At 46.3% G+C, this 12,014-nt stretch overlaps 1 protein-coding gene across 2 annotated transcripts in view; it reads left to right on the top strand.

The window, feature by feature from the left end:
- The window catches only part of ITPR2 (inositol 1,4,5-trisphosphate receptor type 2), a 185,930-nt gene that overhangs the window by 84,497 nt on the left and 89,419 nt on the right, over window positions 1-12,014 (top strand). The gene's annotated exons all lie outside the window — the stretch shown is intronic.

Raw genomic sequence — 12,014 nt, 5'->3', positions numbered from 1 at the left:
TGATGAGATGCTTTAGAAGTGTTGCCCCTAGCAACAGTGATGGGAAACTTGCTAGGGGCAACACCTTTAATTCAACAGTGATGGATTGCTTGCATTAAAGGTGTTGCCCCTAGCAGCAGTGATGGGGAGCTTAAGTGAGATGTGTTGCTCCTAGCAACAGTGGTGGGTTGTTTACATACGGAGGTTGCCATAAGTGTAGGAGAGGTTTTGCCTCTAGAAATGCTTGATCTGGAGATGGTGGAGGGTGACACACCTGGGGAGACTGGGGTCCCTCATATGGAGATGGTGGAGGGTGACACACCTGGGGGAGACTGGGGTCCCTCATCTGGAGATGGTGGGGGTGACACACCTGGGGAGACTGGGGTCCCTCTTCTGGAGATGGTGGAGGGTGACACACCTGGGGAGACCGGGGTCCCTCATCTGGAGATGGTGGGGGTGACACACCTGAGGGAGACCAGGGTCCCTCATCTGGAGATGGTGGGGGTGACACACCTGAGGGAGACTGGGGTCCCTCATCTGGAGATGGTGGAGGGTGACACACCTGAGGGAGACAGGGGTCTCTCATCTGGAGATGGTGGAGGGTGACACACCTGAGGGAGACAGGGGTCTCTCATCTGGAGATGGTGGAGGGTGACACACCTGAGGGAGACTGGGGTCCCTCATATGGAGATGGTGGAGGGTGACACACCTAGGGAGACCGGGGTCCCTCATCTGGAGATGGTGGAGGGTGACACACCTAGGGAAACCGGGGTCCCTCATCTGGAGATGGTGGAGGGTGACACACCTGGGGAGACTGGGGTCCCTCATCTGGAGATGGTGGAGGGTGACACACCTAGGGAGACCGGGGTCCCTCATCTGGAGATGGTGGAGGGTGACACACCTGGGGAGACTGGGGTCCCTCATATGGAGATGGTGGAGGGTGACACACCTGGGGGAGACTGGGGTCCCTCATCTGGAGATGGTGGGGGTGACACACCTGGGGAGACTGGGGTCCCTCTTCTGGAGATGGTGGAGGGTGACACACCTGGGGAGACCGGGGTCCCTCATCTGGAGATGGTGGGGGTGACACACCTGAGGGAGACCAGGGTCCCTCATCTGGAGATGGTGGGGGTGACACACCTGAGGGAGACTGGGGTCCCTCATCTGGAGATGGTGGAGGGTGACACACCTGAGGGAGACAGGGGTCTCTCATCTGGAGATGGTGGAGGGTGACACACCTGAGGGAGACAGGGGTCTCTCATCTGGAGATGGTGGAGGGTGACACACCTGAGGGAGACTGGGGTCCCTCATATGGAGATGGTGGAGGGTGACACACCTAGGGAGACCGGGGTCCCTCATCTGGAGATGGTGGAGGGTGACACACCTAGGGAAACCGGGGTCCCTCATCTGGAGATGGTGGAGGGTGACACACCTGGGGAGACTGGGGTCCCTCATCTGGAGATGGTGGAGGGTGACACACCTAGGGAGACCGGGGTCCCTCATCTGGAGATGGTGGAGGGTGACACACCTGAGGGAGACCGGGGTCCCTCATCTGGAGATGGTGGAGGGTGACACACCTGGGGGAGACTGGGGTCCCTCATATGGAGATGGTGGAGGGTGACACACCTGGGGGAGACTGGGGTCCCTCATCTGGAGATGGTGGAGGGTGACACACCTGAGGGAGACCGGGGTCCCTCATGTGGAGATGGTGGGAGTGACACACCTGGGGAGACTGGGGTCCCTCATCTGGAGGTGGTGGAGGGTGACACACCTGGGGGAGACTGGGGTCCCTCATCTGGAGATGGTGGAGGGTGACACACCTGGGGGAGACTGGGGTCCCTCATCTGGAGATGGTGGAGGGTGACACACCTGGGGGAGACAGGGGTCCCCTCTTCTGGAGATGGTGGAGGGTGACACACCTGGGGAGACTGGGGTCCCTCATCTGGAGATGGTGGAGGGTGACACACCTGAGGGAGACCGGGGTCCCTCATCTGGAGGTGGTGGAGGGTGACACACCTGGGGATGACTGGGGTCCCTCATCTGGAGATGGTGGAGGGTGACACACCTGGGGAGACTGGGGTCCTTCATCTGGAGATGGTGGAGGGTGACACACCTGGGGAGACTGGGGTCCCTCATCTGGAGATGGTGGAGGGTGACACACCTGGGGGAGACAGGGGTCCCTCATCTGGAGATGGTGGAGGGTGACACACCTGGGGAGACTGGGGTCCCTCATCTGGAGATGGTGGAGGGTGACACACCTGGGGATGACTGGGGTCCCCTCTTCTGGAGATGGTGGAGGGTGACACACCTGGGGGAGACTGGGGTCCCTCATCTGGAGATGGTGGAGGGTGACACGAGAGGGGAGGGGGTTGGGAGAGTGGATGGTGTAGCAGCCATGTTAGGGTCATGTATAGCTACAGTTTGTGACTATATGGCGGGTAGCTGATGGCGAGCGGTTGTAACCTCTCAGCCCCCCCACCCTTCGTCCGAGCCAAATTAAATGTCATCCGCGTCCCTAGAATGACTAAATCCACACATTAATCCTCCCTAAATGTTCGCTTTTCGGCATTCATCAGGGTGATCTAATGTCATTTATATTACCGCATTAATTCACTCTTATTATTACTGAGATCTCATCCATTTGACTTGATAATCAGAAACCGCTGTAACACTGAGAGTGGCCACTAGTGGCCGCCGTCTCCTCACTTTCTGGCATCTCCTCACTTTCTGGCATTGCGTAGCCGGCAGGCAGCAGAGAAGAGACGGACGGCTGATGTGAGCAGTTTTGGGTTACAAGGAGCTCAGAAGACACTAGTCCTGGTCTGTATCCAGCCGTGCATAGTCCCTGCGGCAGTATCACCGCCCGAGATATTATATAAGTGATATACAGAGTAGTTATCCTGGGAATACAGCCTCAGGTAGAAGGTCCGGTGCTGGAGGTATTCAGACAGTTGTGGGACTATCCTAATAGGTGAGAGTCCGACTACAATAGAATAAGTGGTGCTCAAAATCCTGCATGTACTGTGGATAAATAATGCCGCCAAACAGTGACATAGTGAGAAAACTCACACCGTGCCCAAAAATAACTCCGCCATAGAGTCTTAAAGGGGGTATCCCATACTCACAGTCTGCTCCCTATCCACAGGATCTGATTGGTGGGATCCCAATCATGTATAAATGGAGCAGTGGTGAAGCATGTGCACTGCTAATCCATTCAACCGCTATAGAATAGCCGAGCCGTGTACTCCACTCTGTCAGTACTATAGAGAGTGAATGGAGCGGTAGCATGCATGTTCGACCACTGCCTAATTCACACAAGGTGGACAAAGGAGGGAGGGAGGATAGGTGGGGACCTGTACACTTTCTTTACACTCTGTATGATGGTTTTTCCTAATGTCACTCTTTGGCAGCATTATTTATCCACTATATAAGGAAGGTTTTTAGGTTGTCCTTTGTGTGAGCATTATTGGGGTACTACATGATATTTGGTTACCGTATAGAAGTATTATTTAGAAACTCTATGGAAGAATTATTTAGACACTGTTTTGTATTGCCATCCTGTTGTGTACTGTATGGCAGAACTATTTATGGCGCTTATTTCGAACGTTCTAAACGTTATAACTTAGACACTAAAACGGCAGACACTGGTGAGTATCAATATCTTTCACATAGAGATGATGTATGGAATGAAATGAACACTTTATAGCGGTATTATTTATGCACGGTATGGCAGCATTTTTTTCTACTTTCATGGGGGTTTTTTATTAAACATTTTATATAAAACAAAAACAAGATAATTCTAAGAAGCACAAAAAATAGTTTGCTTACTATATGACAGTATTTTTTTTATGTACTGTGTGATAGTATTATTTATTAACTATATGGCAGCATTTTTTTCTACTTTCATATTTTTTATTTAACATTTTATATGAAACAAAAACAAGATAATTATAAGAAGCACAAAATAGTTTGCTTACTATATGACAGTATTATTTTATGTACCGTATGTACAGTATTATTTATTCACTATATGGCAGCATTTTTCCTTTCTTAACCAAATACTTTTTATTAAACATTTTATATCGTACAGACAACGCGGTTTTAAAAAGCGCCCGCAACAAAATAGTTTGCTTACCACATAAGAGTTTGTTTTTTTTAATAGTATTATTTATTCACTATATGGCAGTATTTTTTTTATGTACTATATGACGGCAATTTTTTAATGTACGATATGGCAGAATAATTTATTATATAATCTGGCAGCTATCAATGCCACTTTTTTCAGCATTTCCCCCTTCTCTAGCAGCGTTCAGCCTCGCTGGCGGAGAGAACTCTTCATTCCTGTAGCTGCTAGTTGAGTGTTGCTGAGTAAGGTCCCGTCTCGCTGTAATCACGTTCCCGGAGCCCATTTCTCAGGCGCTATCACCCGTCACTGTCATTTCCAGCACGCTTTAAATTCTTTTCTGGAACTGGATAAATTTATGTGATAAAAGTTTTGAAAAAAAAATTAAAAAAAATTTCTCCCCGTTCCCTAAATCTCGCTGTCAGCAGTTAATCGCGTGCGCCGTAATTGCAATTTGTTTCCGATTGACAGCTTTTAAAGAGCAGAGCGTAAGACCGAGGCCGCGCGCTGATGAACGCTCCTTAACTCTTCCGTGACGATTTCCACAAATCGAGGAAAACTCAAACGCTGCTCGGATTAAAGGGAAACGCAGAGAAAAAAAAATTGGAAGAGTTCCAACAATAATTTCTTCTTGCCAATACTGACAGATTGTCACAATTCTCTTAAGATGAAGAAGTCTTCAAAACTTTTAAAAAAGAGCGTTGAAGGGTGACAAGTGTTCTGATTTCCCGCAGCACCCCCAGTGGGAAACTGAAGTATTACACTGTTCTTATTGAAATCAACGGGCTGTCCTTGTATTGTTGTATCAAAGGACTCTTCTTCTAAAGAGTCTGAGAATCTCCAGTCTTCCAGTACTTATCAGCTGCTTTATGTCCTGCAGGAAGTGCTCAGTGTCCTGCACAGTGCTCTCTGCTGCCACCTCTGTCCATGTCAGGAACTGTCCAGAGCAGGAGTGGTTTTCTATGGGGATTTGCTGCTGCTCTGGACAGTTCCTGACATGGACAGAGGTGGCAGCAGAGAACACTGTGTCAGACTGGAAAGAATACACCACTTCCTGCAGGACATACAGCAGCTGATAAGTAATGGAAGAGAGATTATTTAATAGAAATAAATGACAAATCTCTGATTTAAAAGAAATTATTTTTTTTTGGTTAACAACCCCTTTAATAGCTGAAAATCCTTTCATCTTACAGCTGCAGTTCTTGATCCTCCTATACAAATGAATGCTCGGCTCAGCTGAGTGTTCGTATGTTGGGAATAAAAGGGGGGGGGGGCAAACTGTTGTCCCACCACTCTAGTGTTGTCTTATCTTCTCAAGAACAGAAGCATCGGGCAATTGGAATTAAACATGTTCAATCTTTCTCCTCTTCTCAGACATCAGTCTGACCTGGTAAGGTGTATGGGGGGGCCTTAAAGGGGTTATCCAGGATTAGAAAAAAAAAACATAACTTTTTTTCCAGAAACAGCGCCACACCTGTCCTAAGCTAGGATGAGATACTGCAGTTCAGTTACATTAAAGTGAATGGAGCTGAGTTGTAGTACCACATACAACCTGAGGACAGGGGTGACACTGACTATGGGGTTACACTTTAAGGCTATGGATTGTTCCACTACCGCTCACTACCGGCTGCTGTAAATTTTATGAAAAAAATGAAGGAAGAGGGGAGGAGCCAGCAGAGACTGGGTGACCCTGTGACTAAGGGCCCTATTCCACCAGACGATTATCGTTCAGATTATCGTTAAATCGTTCGAATCTAAACGATAATCGTTCGGTTGAAATGCAGTTAACAATTAACGACCGAACGAGAAATCGTTGATCGCTTTATAAGATCTGGACCAATTTCATCGTTGCTCGTTCGCAAATCGTTCGCATTGAATAAGACATCATTCGGTTGTTCGCAATAGATACGAACGCAATAGCGAATAAATAACTAAGACAATCGTCCGGTGGAATAGGGCCCGTAATGACAGTACCATAGTTGACAATGGTCCCGGGAAGCCCCCCCCCCCCCCCCCCCCCACCCAGCAGCAGGAGGCCCGCCCCTTCCAGCGTGAGTGATTTCAATCATGCAGAGCAGGGAGAGGAGTGGCTGGGGGACTAGAGGAACCATACTGGTGAGGTAAGTGTAGCTTTTTTTTGTTTTAAATACGGATGAAGGGACAAGAGGATGCTGAAGGGGGTACTGGTATGATGATGAAGGGACAGGAGGAGGATGAAGGGGGTAGTACTATAATGATGGAGAGGCAGGAGGATGAGGGGGAAAGTAGTATGATGTAGGGGCAGGAGGATGAGAGGGGTAGTACTATGATGATTGAGGGGCAGGAGGATGATGAAGGAGGTAGTAGTATGATGATGGAAGGGCAGGAGCATGAAGGGGGTAGTAGTATGATGATGAAGGGGCAGGGGGATGAAGGGGGTAGAAGTATGATGATATGGGGTGCAGCTGCATCATATGAGTCTCAGCCTGCTCTGAGTGGGGTGTGTAATATACTGGGGACCTGATACTGGGGTGTGTAATATACTGGGGACTTCATACTGGGGTGTGTAATATACTGGGGACCTAATACTGGGGTGTGTAACATACTTGGGACCTGACACTGGGGTGTGTAATATACTGGGGACCTAATACTGGGGTGTGTGATATTCTGGGGACCTAATTCTGGGGTGTGTGATATTCTGGGGACCTAATACTGGCGTGTGTAATGTACTGGGGACCTGACACTGGGGTGTGTAATATACTGGGGACCTAATACTGGGGTGTGTAATATACTGAGGACCTAATACTGGGGTGTGTAATATACTGGGGACCTAATACTGGGGTGTGTAATATACTGGGCACCTCATACTGGGGTGTATAATATACTGGGGTGTGTGATATACTAAGGGTGTGTAATATACTGGGGACCTAATACTGGGGTGTGTAATATTCTGGGGTGTGTAATATACTGGGGACCTAATACTGGGGTGTGTAATATACTGGGGACCTAATACTGGGGTGTGTAATATACTGGGGGCCTAATACTAGGGTGTGTAATATACTGGGGGCCTAATACTGGGGTGTGTAATATACTGGGCACCTCATACTGGGGTGTATAATATACTGGGGTGTGTGATATACTAAGGGTGTGTAATATACTGGGGACCTAATACTGGGGTGTGTAATATACTGGGGACCTAATACTGGGGTGTGTAATATACTGGGGACCTAATACTGGGGTGTGTAATGCTCCTTTTGTGTTGTTCTGACTGTAAATTCTAACTGGAAAATTTTGAACCCACACTCATAATAGGCCACACCCCATCGAGACCACATCCACAATAAGCCACACCCCTTTGTAACTCTAAAGTGTCCCTGGAAAATATTTTCAAATGTTGGTATCTATGCAGTACCATAGTAGCCATAACTTAGCCATGGTCTGGGTCAGCTACACGACATTCAGGTCCATATCAGGAAGCGATAGATGGAGACGAGGTCTCCGCGCAGACACGTTCTCGATTATTAAAGAAAACGATGATTTAAGACATAAGATGTATTCTAGGCCAAACGTAATAACCCGACTTTACCCCGTCCCATCTTCTCTGTCACACAGAGCAAATCGATAGAGATAAAAGCCGAGGCACTGGACGGAAACCAAGTGTCCCGATGCGTTTTATCTACTTTACAGGATGTTGTAAAATATTAACACAAGACTCATCTCCTATAAAACGCTGTCTGCTTGTTTCCTCACCGCCAGCTCCGCCGCTTGTTTTTACAGCCTCAGCCGGATTATATACATATTAATTTATTGTAATGAACACTAATGGCGAAAAGGGCCGAAGTCCGATCAGCTCAGCCGTGACTTATAGGACTCTAATTCCTGTTGCGTCTATTCCGCCAGCTTGAAGGCCATTTTTTTTAAAAAGTATTACAGCTAAGTAAGATTTCCATATAAACACGTCAGCCATTTATATCTCAGCCGCACCCAGAGTTTATAAGCTTTATTGTGTCTTGAATAGAACTACTGTATGTACAGTACAGTGTAACTACTATAATACTGCTCCTATATACAGGAATATAACTACTATAATACTGCTCCTATATACAAGAATATAACTACTATAATACTGCTCCTATATACAGGAATATAACTACTATAATACTGCTCCTATATACAAGAATATAACTACTATAATACTGCTCCTATACACAGGAATATAACTACTATAATACTGCTCCATATATACAGGAATATAACTACTATAATACTGCTCCTATATACAGGAATATAACTACTATAATACTGCTCCTATATACAGGAACATAACTACTATAATATTGCTCCTATATACAGGAATATAACTACTATAATATTGCTCCTATATACAGGAATATAACTACTATAATACTGCTCCCTATATACAGGAATATAACTACTATAATACTGCCTCCTATATACAGGACTATAACTACTATAATACTGCTCCTATATACAGGAATATAACTACTATAATACTGCTCCTATATACAGGGATATACTACTATAATACTGCTACTATATACAGGAATATAACTACTATAATATGCACAAGCCAAAAAGACAGAAATGGCTGCACATCGCACCCATGGCTGACACGAAAGCTGATTCAGCTACATTTAAAACCAACATCAGAAGTTAGTATATAATTTGGCCAAACCATATTGCCTCATGTACCACGTGCAGGTCTTCTGATACACATGAGTCCCTAACCAAAAAACATCACTGTGCCGGTCAGCGACCACAATCCCCGCAAAACGTGCGCAAGCAGAGAGGGGGGGCAACGGAATGGCCCTGCAACCCCATTGTCAGAGAACCAGACCCTAAAAGGCCCCCCCAGACCCCGCAGGCGCCACCGGCAGAAAAAGTGGACGCCAAGCAACACAAGTGTGAACAAGCTCTTAGCTCTCTCCATTCCTCCGCAGGTAGAATGGGAGAATACTAGGAGATCCTCCCCTTATGTACACAGGTGCTTCCTGCTAATTAGGATCACATGGGTCTTACACAGCACGAGTGCTAGCCACAATGAAAAAAGGGACAGAATACATAAAATATGCACAAGCCATAAAGACAGAAATGGCTGCACATCGCACCCATGGCTGACACAAAAGCTATGCAGAGGAATGGAGAGAGAGGTAAGAGCTTGTTCACACTTGTGTTGCTTGGCGTCCACTTTTTCCGCTGGTGGCGCCTGCGGGGTCAGGGGGCCCTTTTGGGTCTGGTCCTGTGACAATGGGGTTGCAGGGCCATTCCGTGGCCCCCCTTCTCTGCTTGCGCACGTTTTGCGGGGATTGTGGTCGCTGACCGGCACAGTGATGATGTTTGGTTAGGGACTCATGTGTATCAGAAGACCTGCACGTGGTACATGAGGCAATATGGTTTGGCCAAATGATATACTAACTTCTGATGTTGGTTTTAAATGTAGCTGAATAAGCTTTCGTGTCAGCCATGGGTGCGATGTGCAGCCATTCCTGTCTTTTTGGCTTGTGCATATAACTACTATAATACTGCTCCTATATACAGGAATATAACTACTATAATACTGCTCCTATATACAGGAATATAACTACTATAATACTGCCCCTATATACAGGAATATAACTACTATAATACTGCTCCTATATACAGGAATATAACTACTATAATACTGCCCCTATATACAGGAATATAACTACTATAATAATGCTCCTATATACAGGGATATAACTACTATAATACTGCCCCTATATACAAGATATAACTACTATAATACTGCCCCCTATATACAGGAATATAACTACTATAATACTGCTCCTATATACAGGAATATAACTACTATAATACTGCTCCTGTATACAAGAAGATAACTACTATAATACTGTTCCTATATACAGGAATATAAATATTGCTGTAAGGAGCACACCTGCGTAACACCTTCCCCCTCCCAGCTCCAGCCTCTGGTGTATGGATCAATAAATCCTTCTTTCTGCAGACCGGTCAGTGCGGATTCCTTTCTCTCCATTTGCATATTCCATTGTTCTCGGCTGTTTCCTGCACCCCGATCACACGAGGTTTACCTGCACTGAACTTTGCTGCGTATTCCCTAGCTCCCGGTCCCACGTTAGTGTTGTTATCTGCTGGTGCCGACTGAACTCCTCTCACCCGTACCATAACTACTATAATACTGCTCCTATATACAGGAATATAACTACTATAATACTGCTCCTATATACAGGAATATAACTACTATAATACTGCTCCTATATACAGGAATATAGCTACTATAATACTGCTCCTATATACAGGAATATAACTACTATAATACTGCTCCTATATACAGGAATATAACTACTATAATACTGCTCCTATATACAGGAATATAACTACTATAATACTGCTCCTATATACAGGAATATAACTACTATAATACTGCTCCTATATACAAGAATATAACTACTATAATACTGCTCCTATATACAGGAATATAACTACTATAATACTGCTCCTATATACAGGAATATAACTACTATAATACTGCTCCCTATATACAGGAATATAACTACTATAATACTGCTCCTATATACAGGAATATAACTACTATAATACTGCTCCTATATACAAGAATATAACTACTATAATACTGCTCCTATATACAGGAATATAACTACTATAATACTGCTCCTATATACAGGGATATAACTACTATAATACTGCTCCTATATACAGGGATATAACTACTATAATACTGCTGCTATATACAGGAATATAACTACTATAATACTGCTCCTATATACAGGAATATAACTACTATAATACTGCTCCTATATACAAGAATATAACTACTATAATACTGCTCCTATATACAGGGATATAACTACTATAATACTGCTCCTATATACTATGCACTGCTCCTATATACTATGCACTGCTCTTATATACAGGGCTATTACTGCTATGTAGGATGGATATACATATATATTAGATGGCGGTGTCTTCTCTCAGTCTATGAGAAGTTTGGTTGTTCTGTAACTTTCTTTGTGGAGGTGACACCTGCCGTTCTCCACCTGTTCTCTCCTCCCTGCTATGGGGGATGCGGCTCGGCCATGCTGAGATGTGTAGTTCCACAACATCTGTACCGCCGCAGGCCGCCTCTGCCTGTGCGTCTCATTCATCTTCCGCTCCCGTCGTCCTTTCTTGTTGCCGTCTCGGCTCCTGTCGGTGATTACACTGAACTTCCTTTCCCCATTGTCCCCCCCATACATGTGACTGTACATGTGGAGGGGGGGGGGGGTGCGGGCTCCGGGGTCTGCGGGGATATGATTGGAGGAGACGCAGACTGCCATGCGGATGAGCGGCTGGAGGGAGCGCGGCGGCGACAGCATGTGATTATGTAACGCCCGCAGTGTCTGGCGCTGCGCTTGGCTGGAGACGCCTCACGTGTTGTGGAACGCTCCTGGCCCTGAAATTCAATTAGGTTTGTGTGAGCGATCGTGACTCGGCATGAGATCCGCTCTCCTGGTCCACGCCGCACAGCAAATGGCCTGATTAGCCGCACATGAAGGGAGGAATTGTTGCTGAGCCGGTGAGCGCCGTGTATACAGCCCGAGCCCCCCCGCCGCAGCAGCTTATGTAACCGACCTCCCCACTGCTCCACCATAGGAAAGTCAGTGTCACCAGGGGACTGCATCATCTCCAGTCAGGGCTGCCTCACCCAACTTTCCTCAGCTCCTGATAAGCAAGGCCGGCCATAGTCTAGCTGCTGCAGGACTACCACTCCCAGCATGGCCTGATGTCAGCACACAACTAATATGGCTGTTTCTGCATCATCTCCAGTCAGTGCTGCCTCACCCATCTTTCCTCGACTCCTGATAAGCAAGTCATGTTGTAGTCTAGCTGCTGCAGGACTACAACTCCCAGC

The sequence above is a fragment of the Dendropsophus ebraccatus genome, chromosome 1, assembly GCF_027789765.1.
Source record: "Dendropsophus ebraccatus isolate aDenEbr1 chromosome 1, aDenEbr1.pat, whole genome shotgun sequence".
In the NCBI taxonomy this organism is placed as follows: domain Eukaryota; kingdom Metazoa; phylum Chordata; class Amphibia; order Anura; family Hylidae; genus Dendropsophus; species Dendropsophus ebraccatus.
The sequence above is the reverse complement of the archived record's forward strand: the minus strand, read 5'-3'. Positions and strand labels throughout refer to the sequence as shown.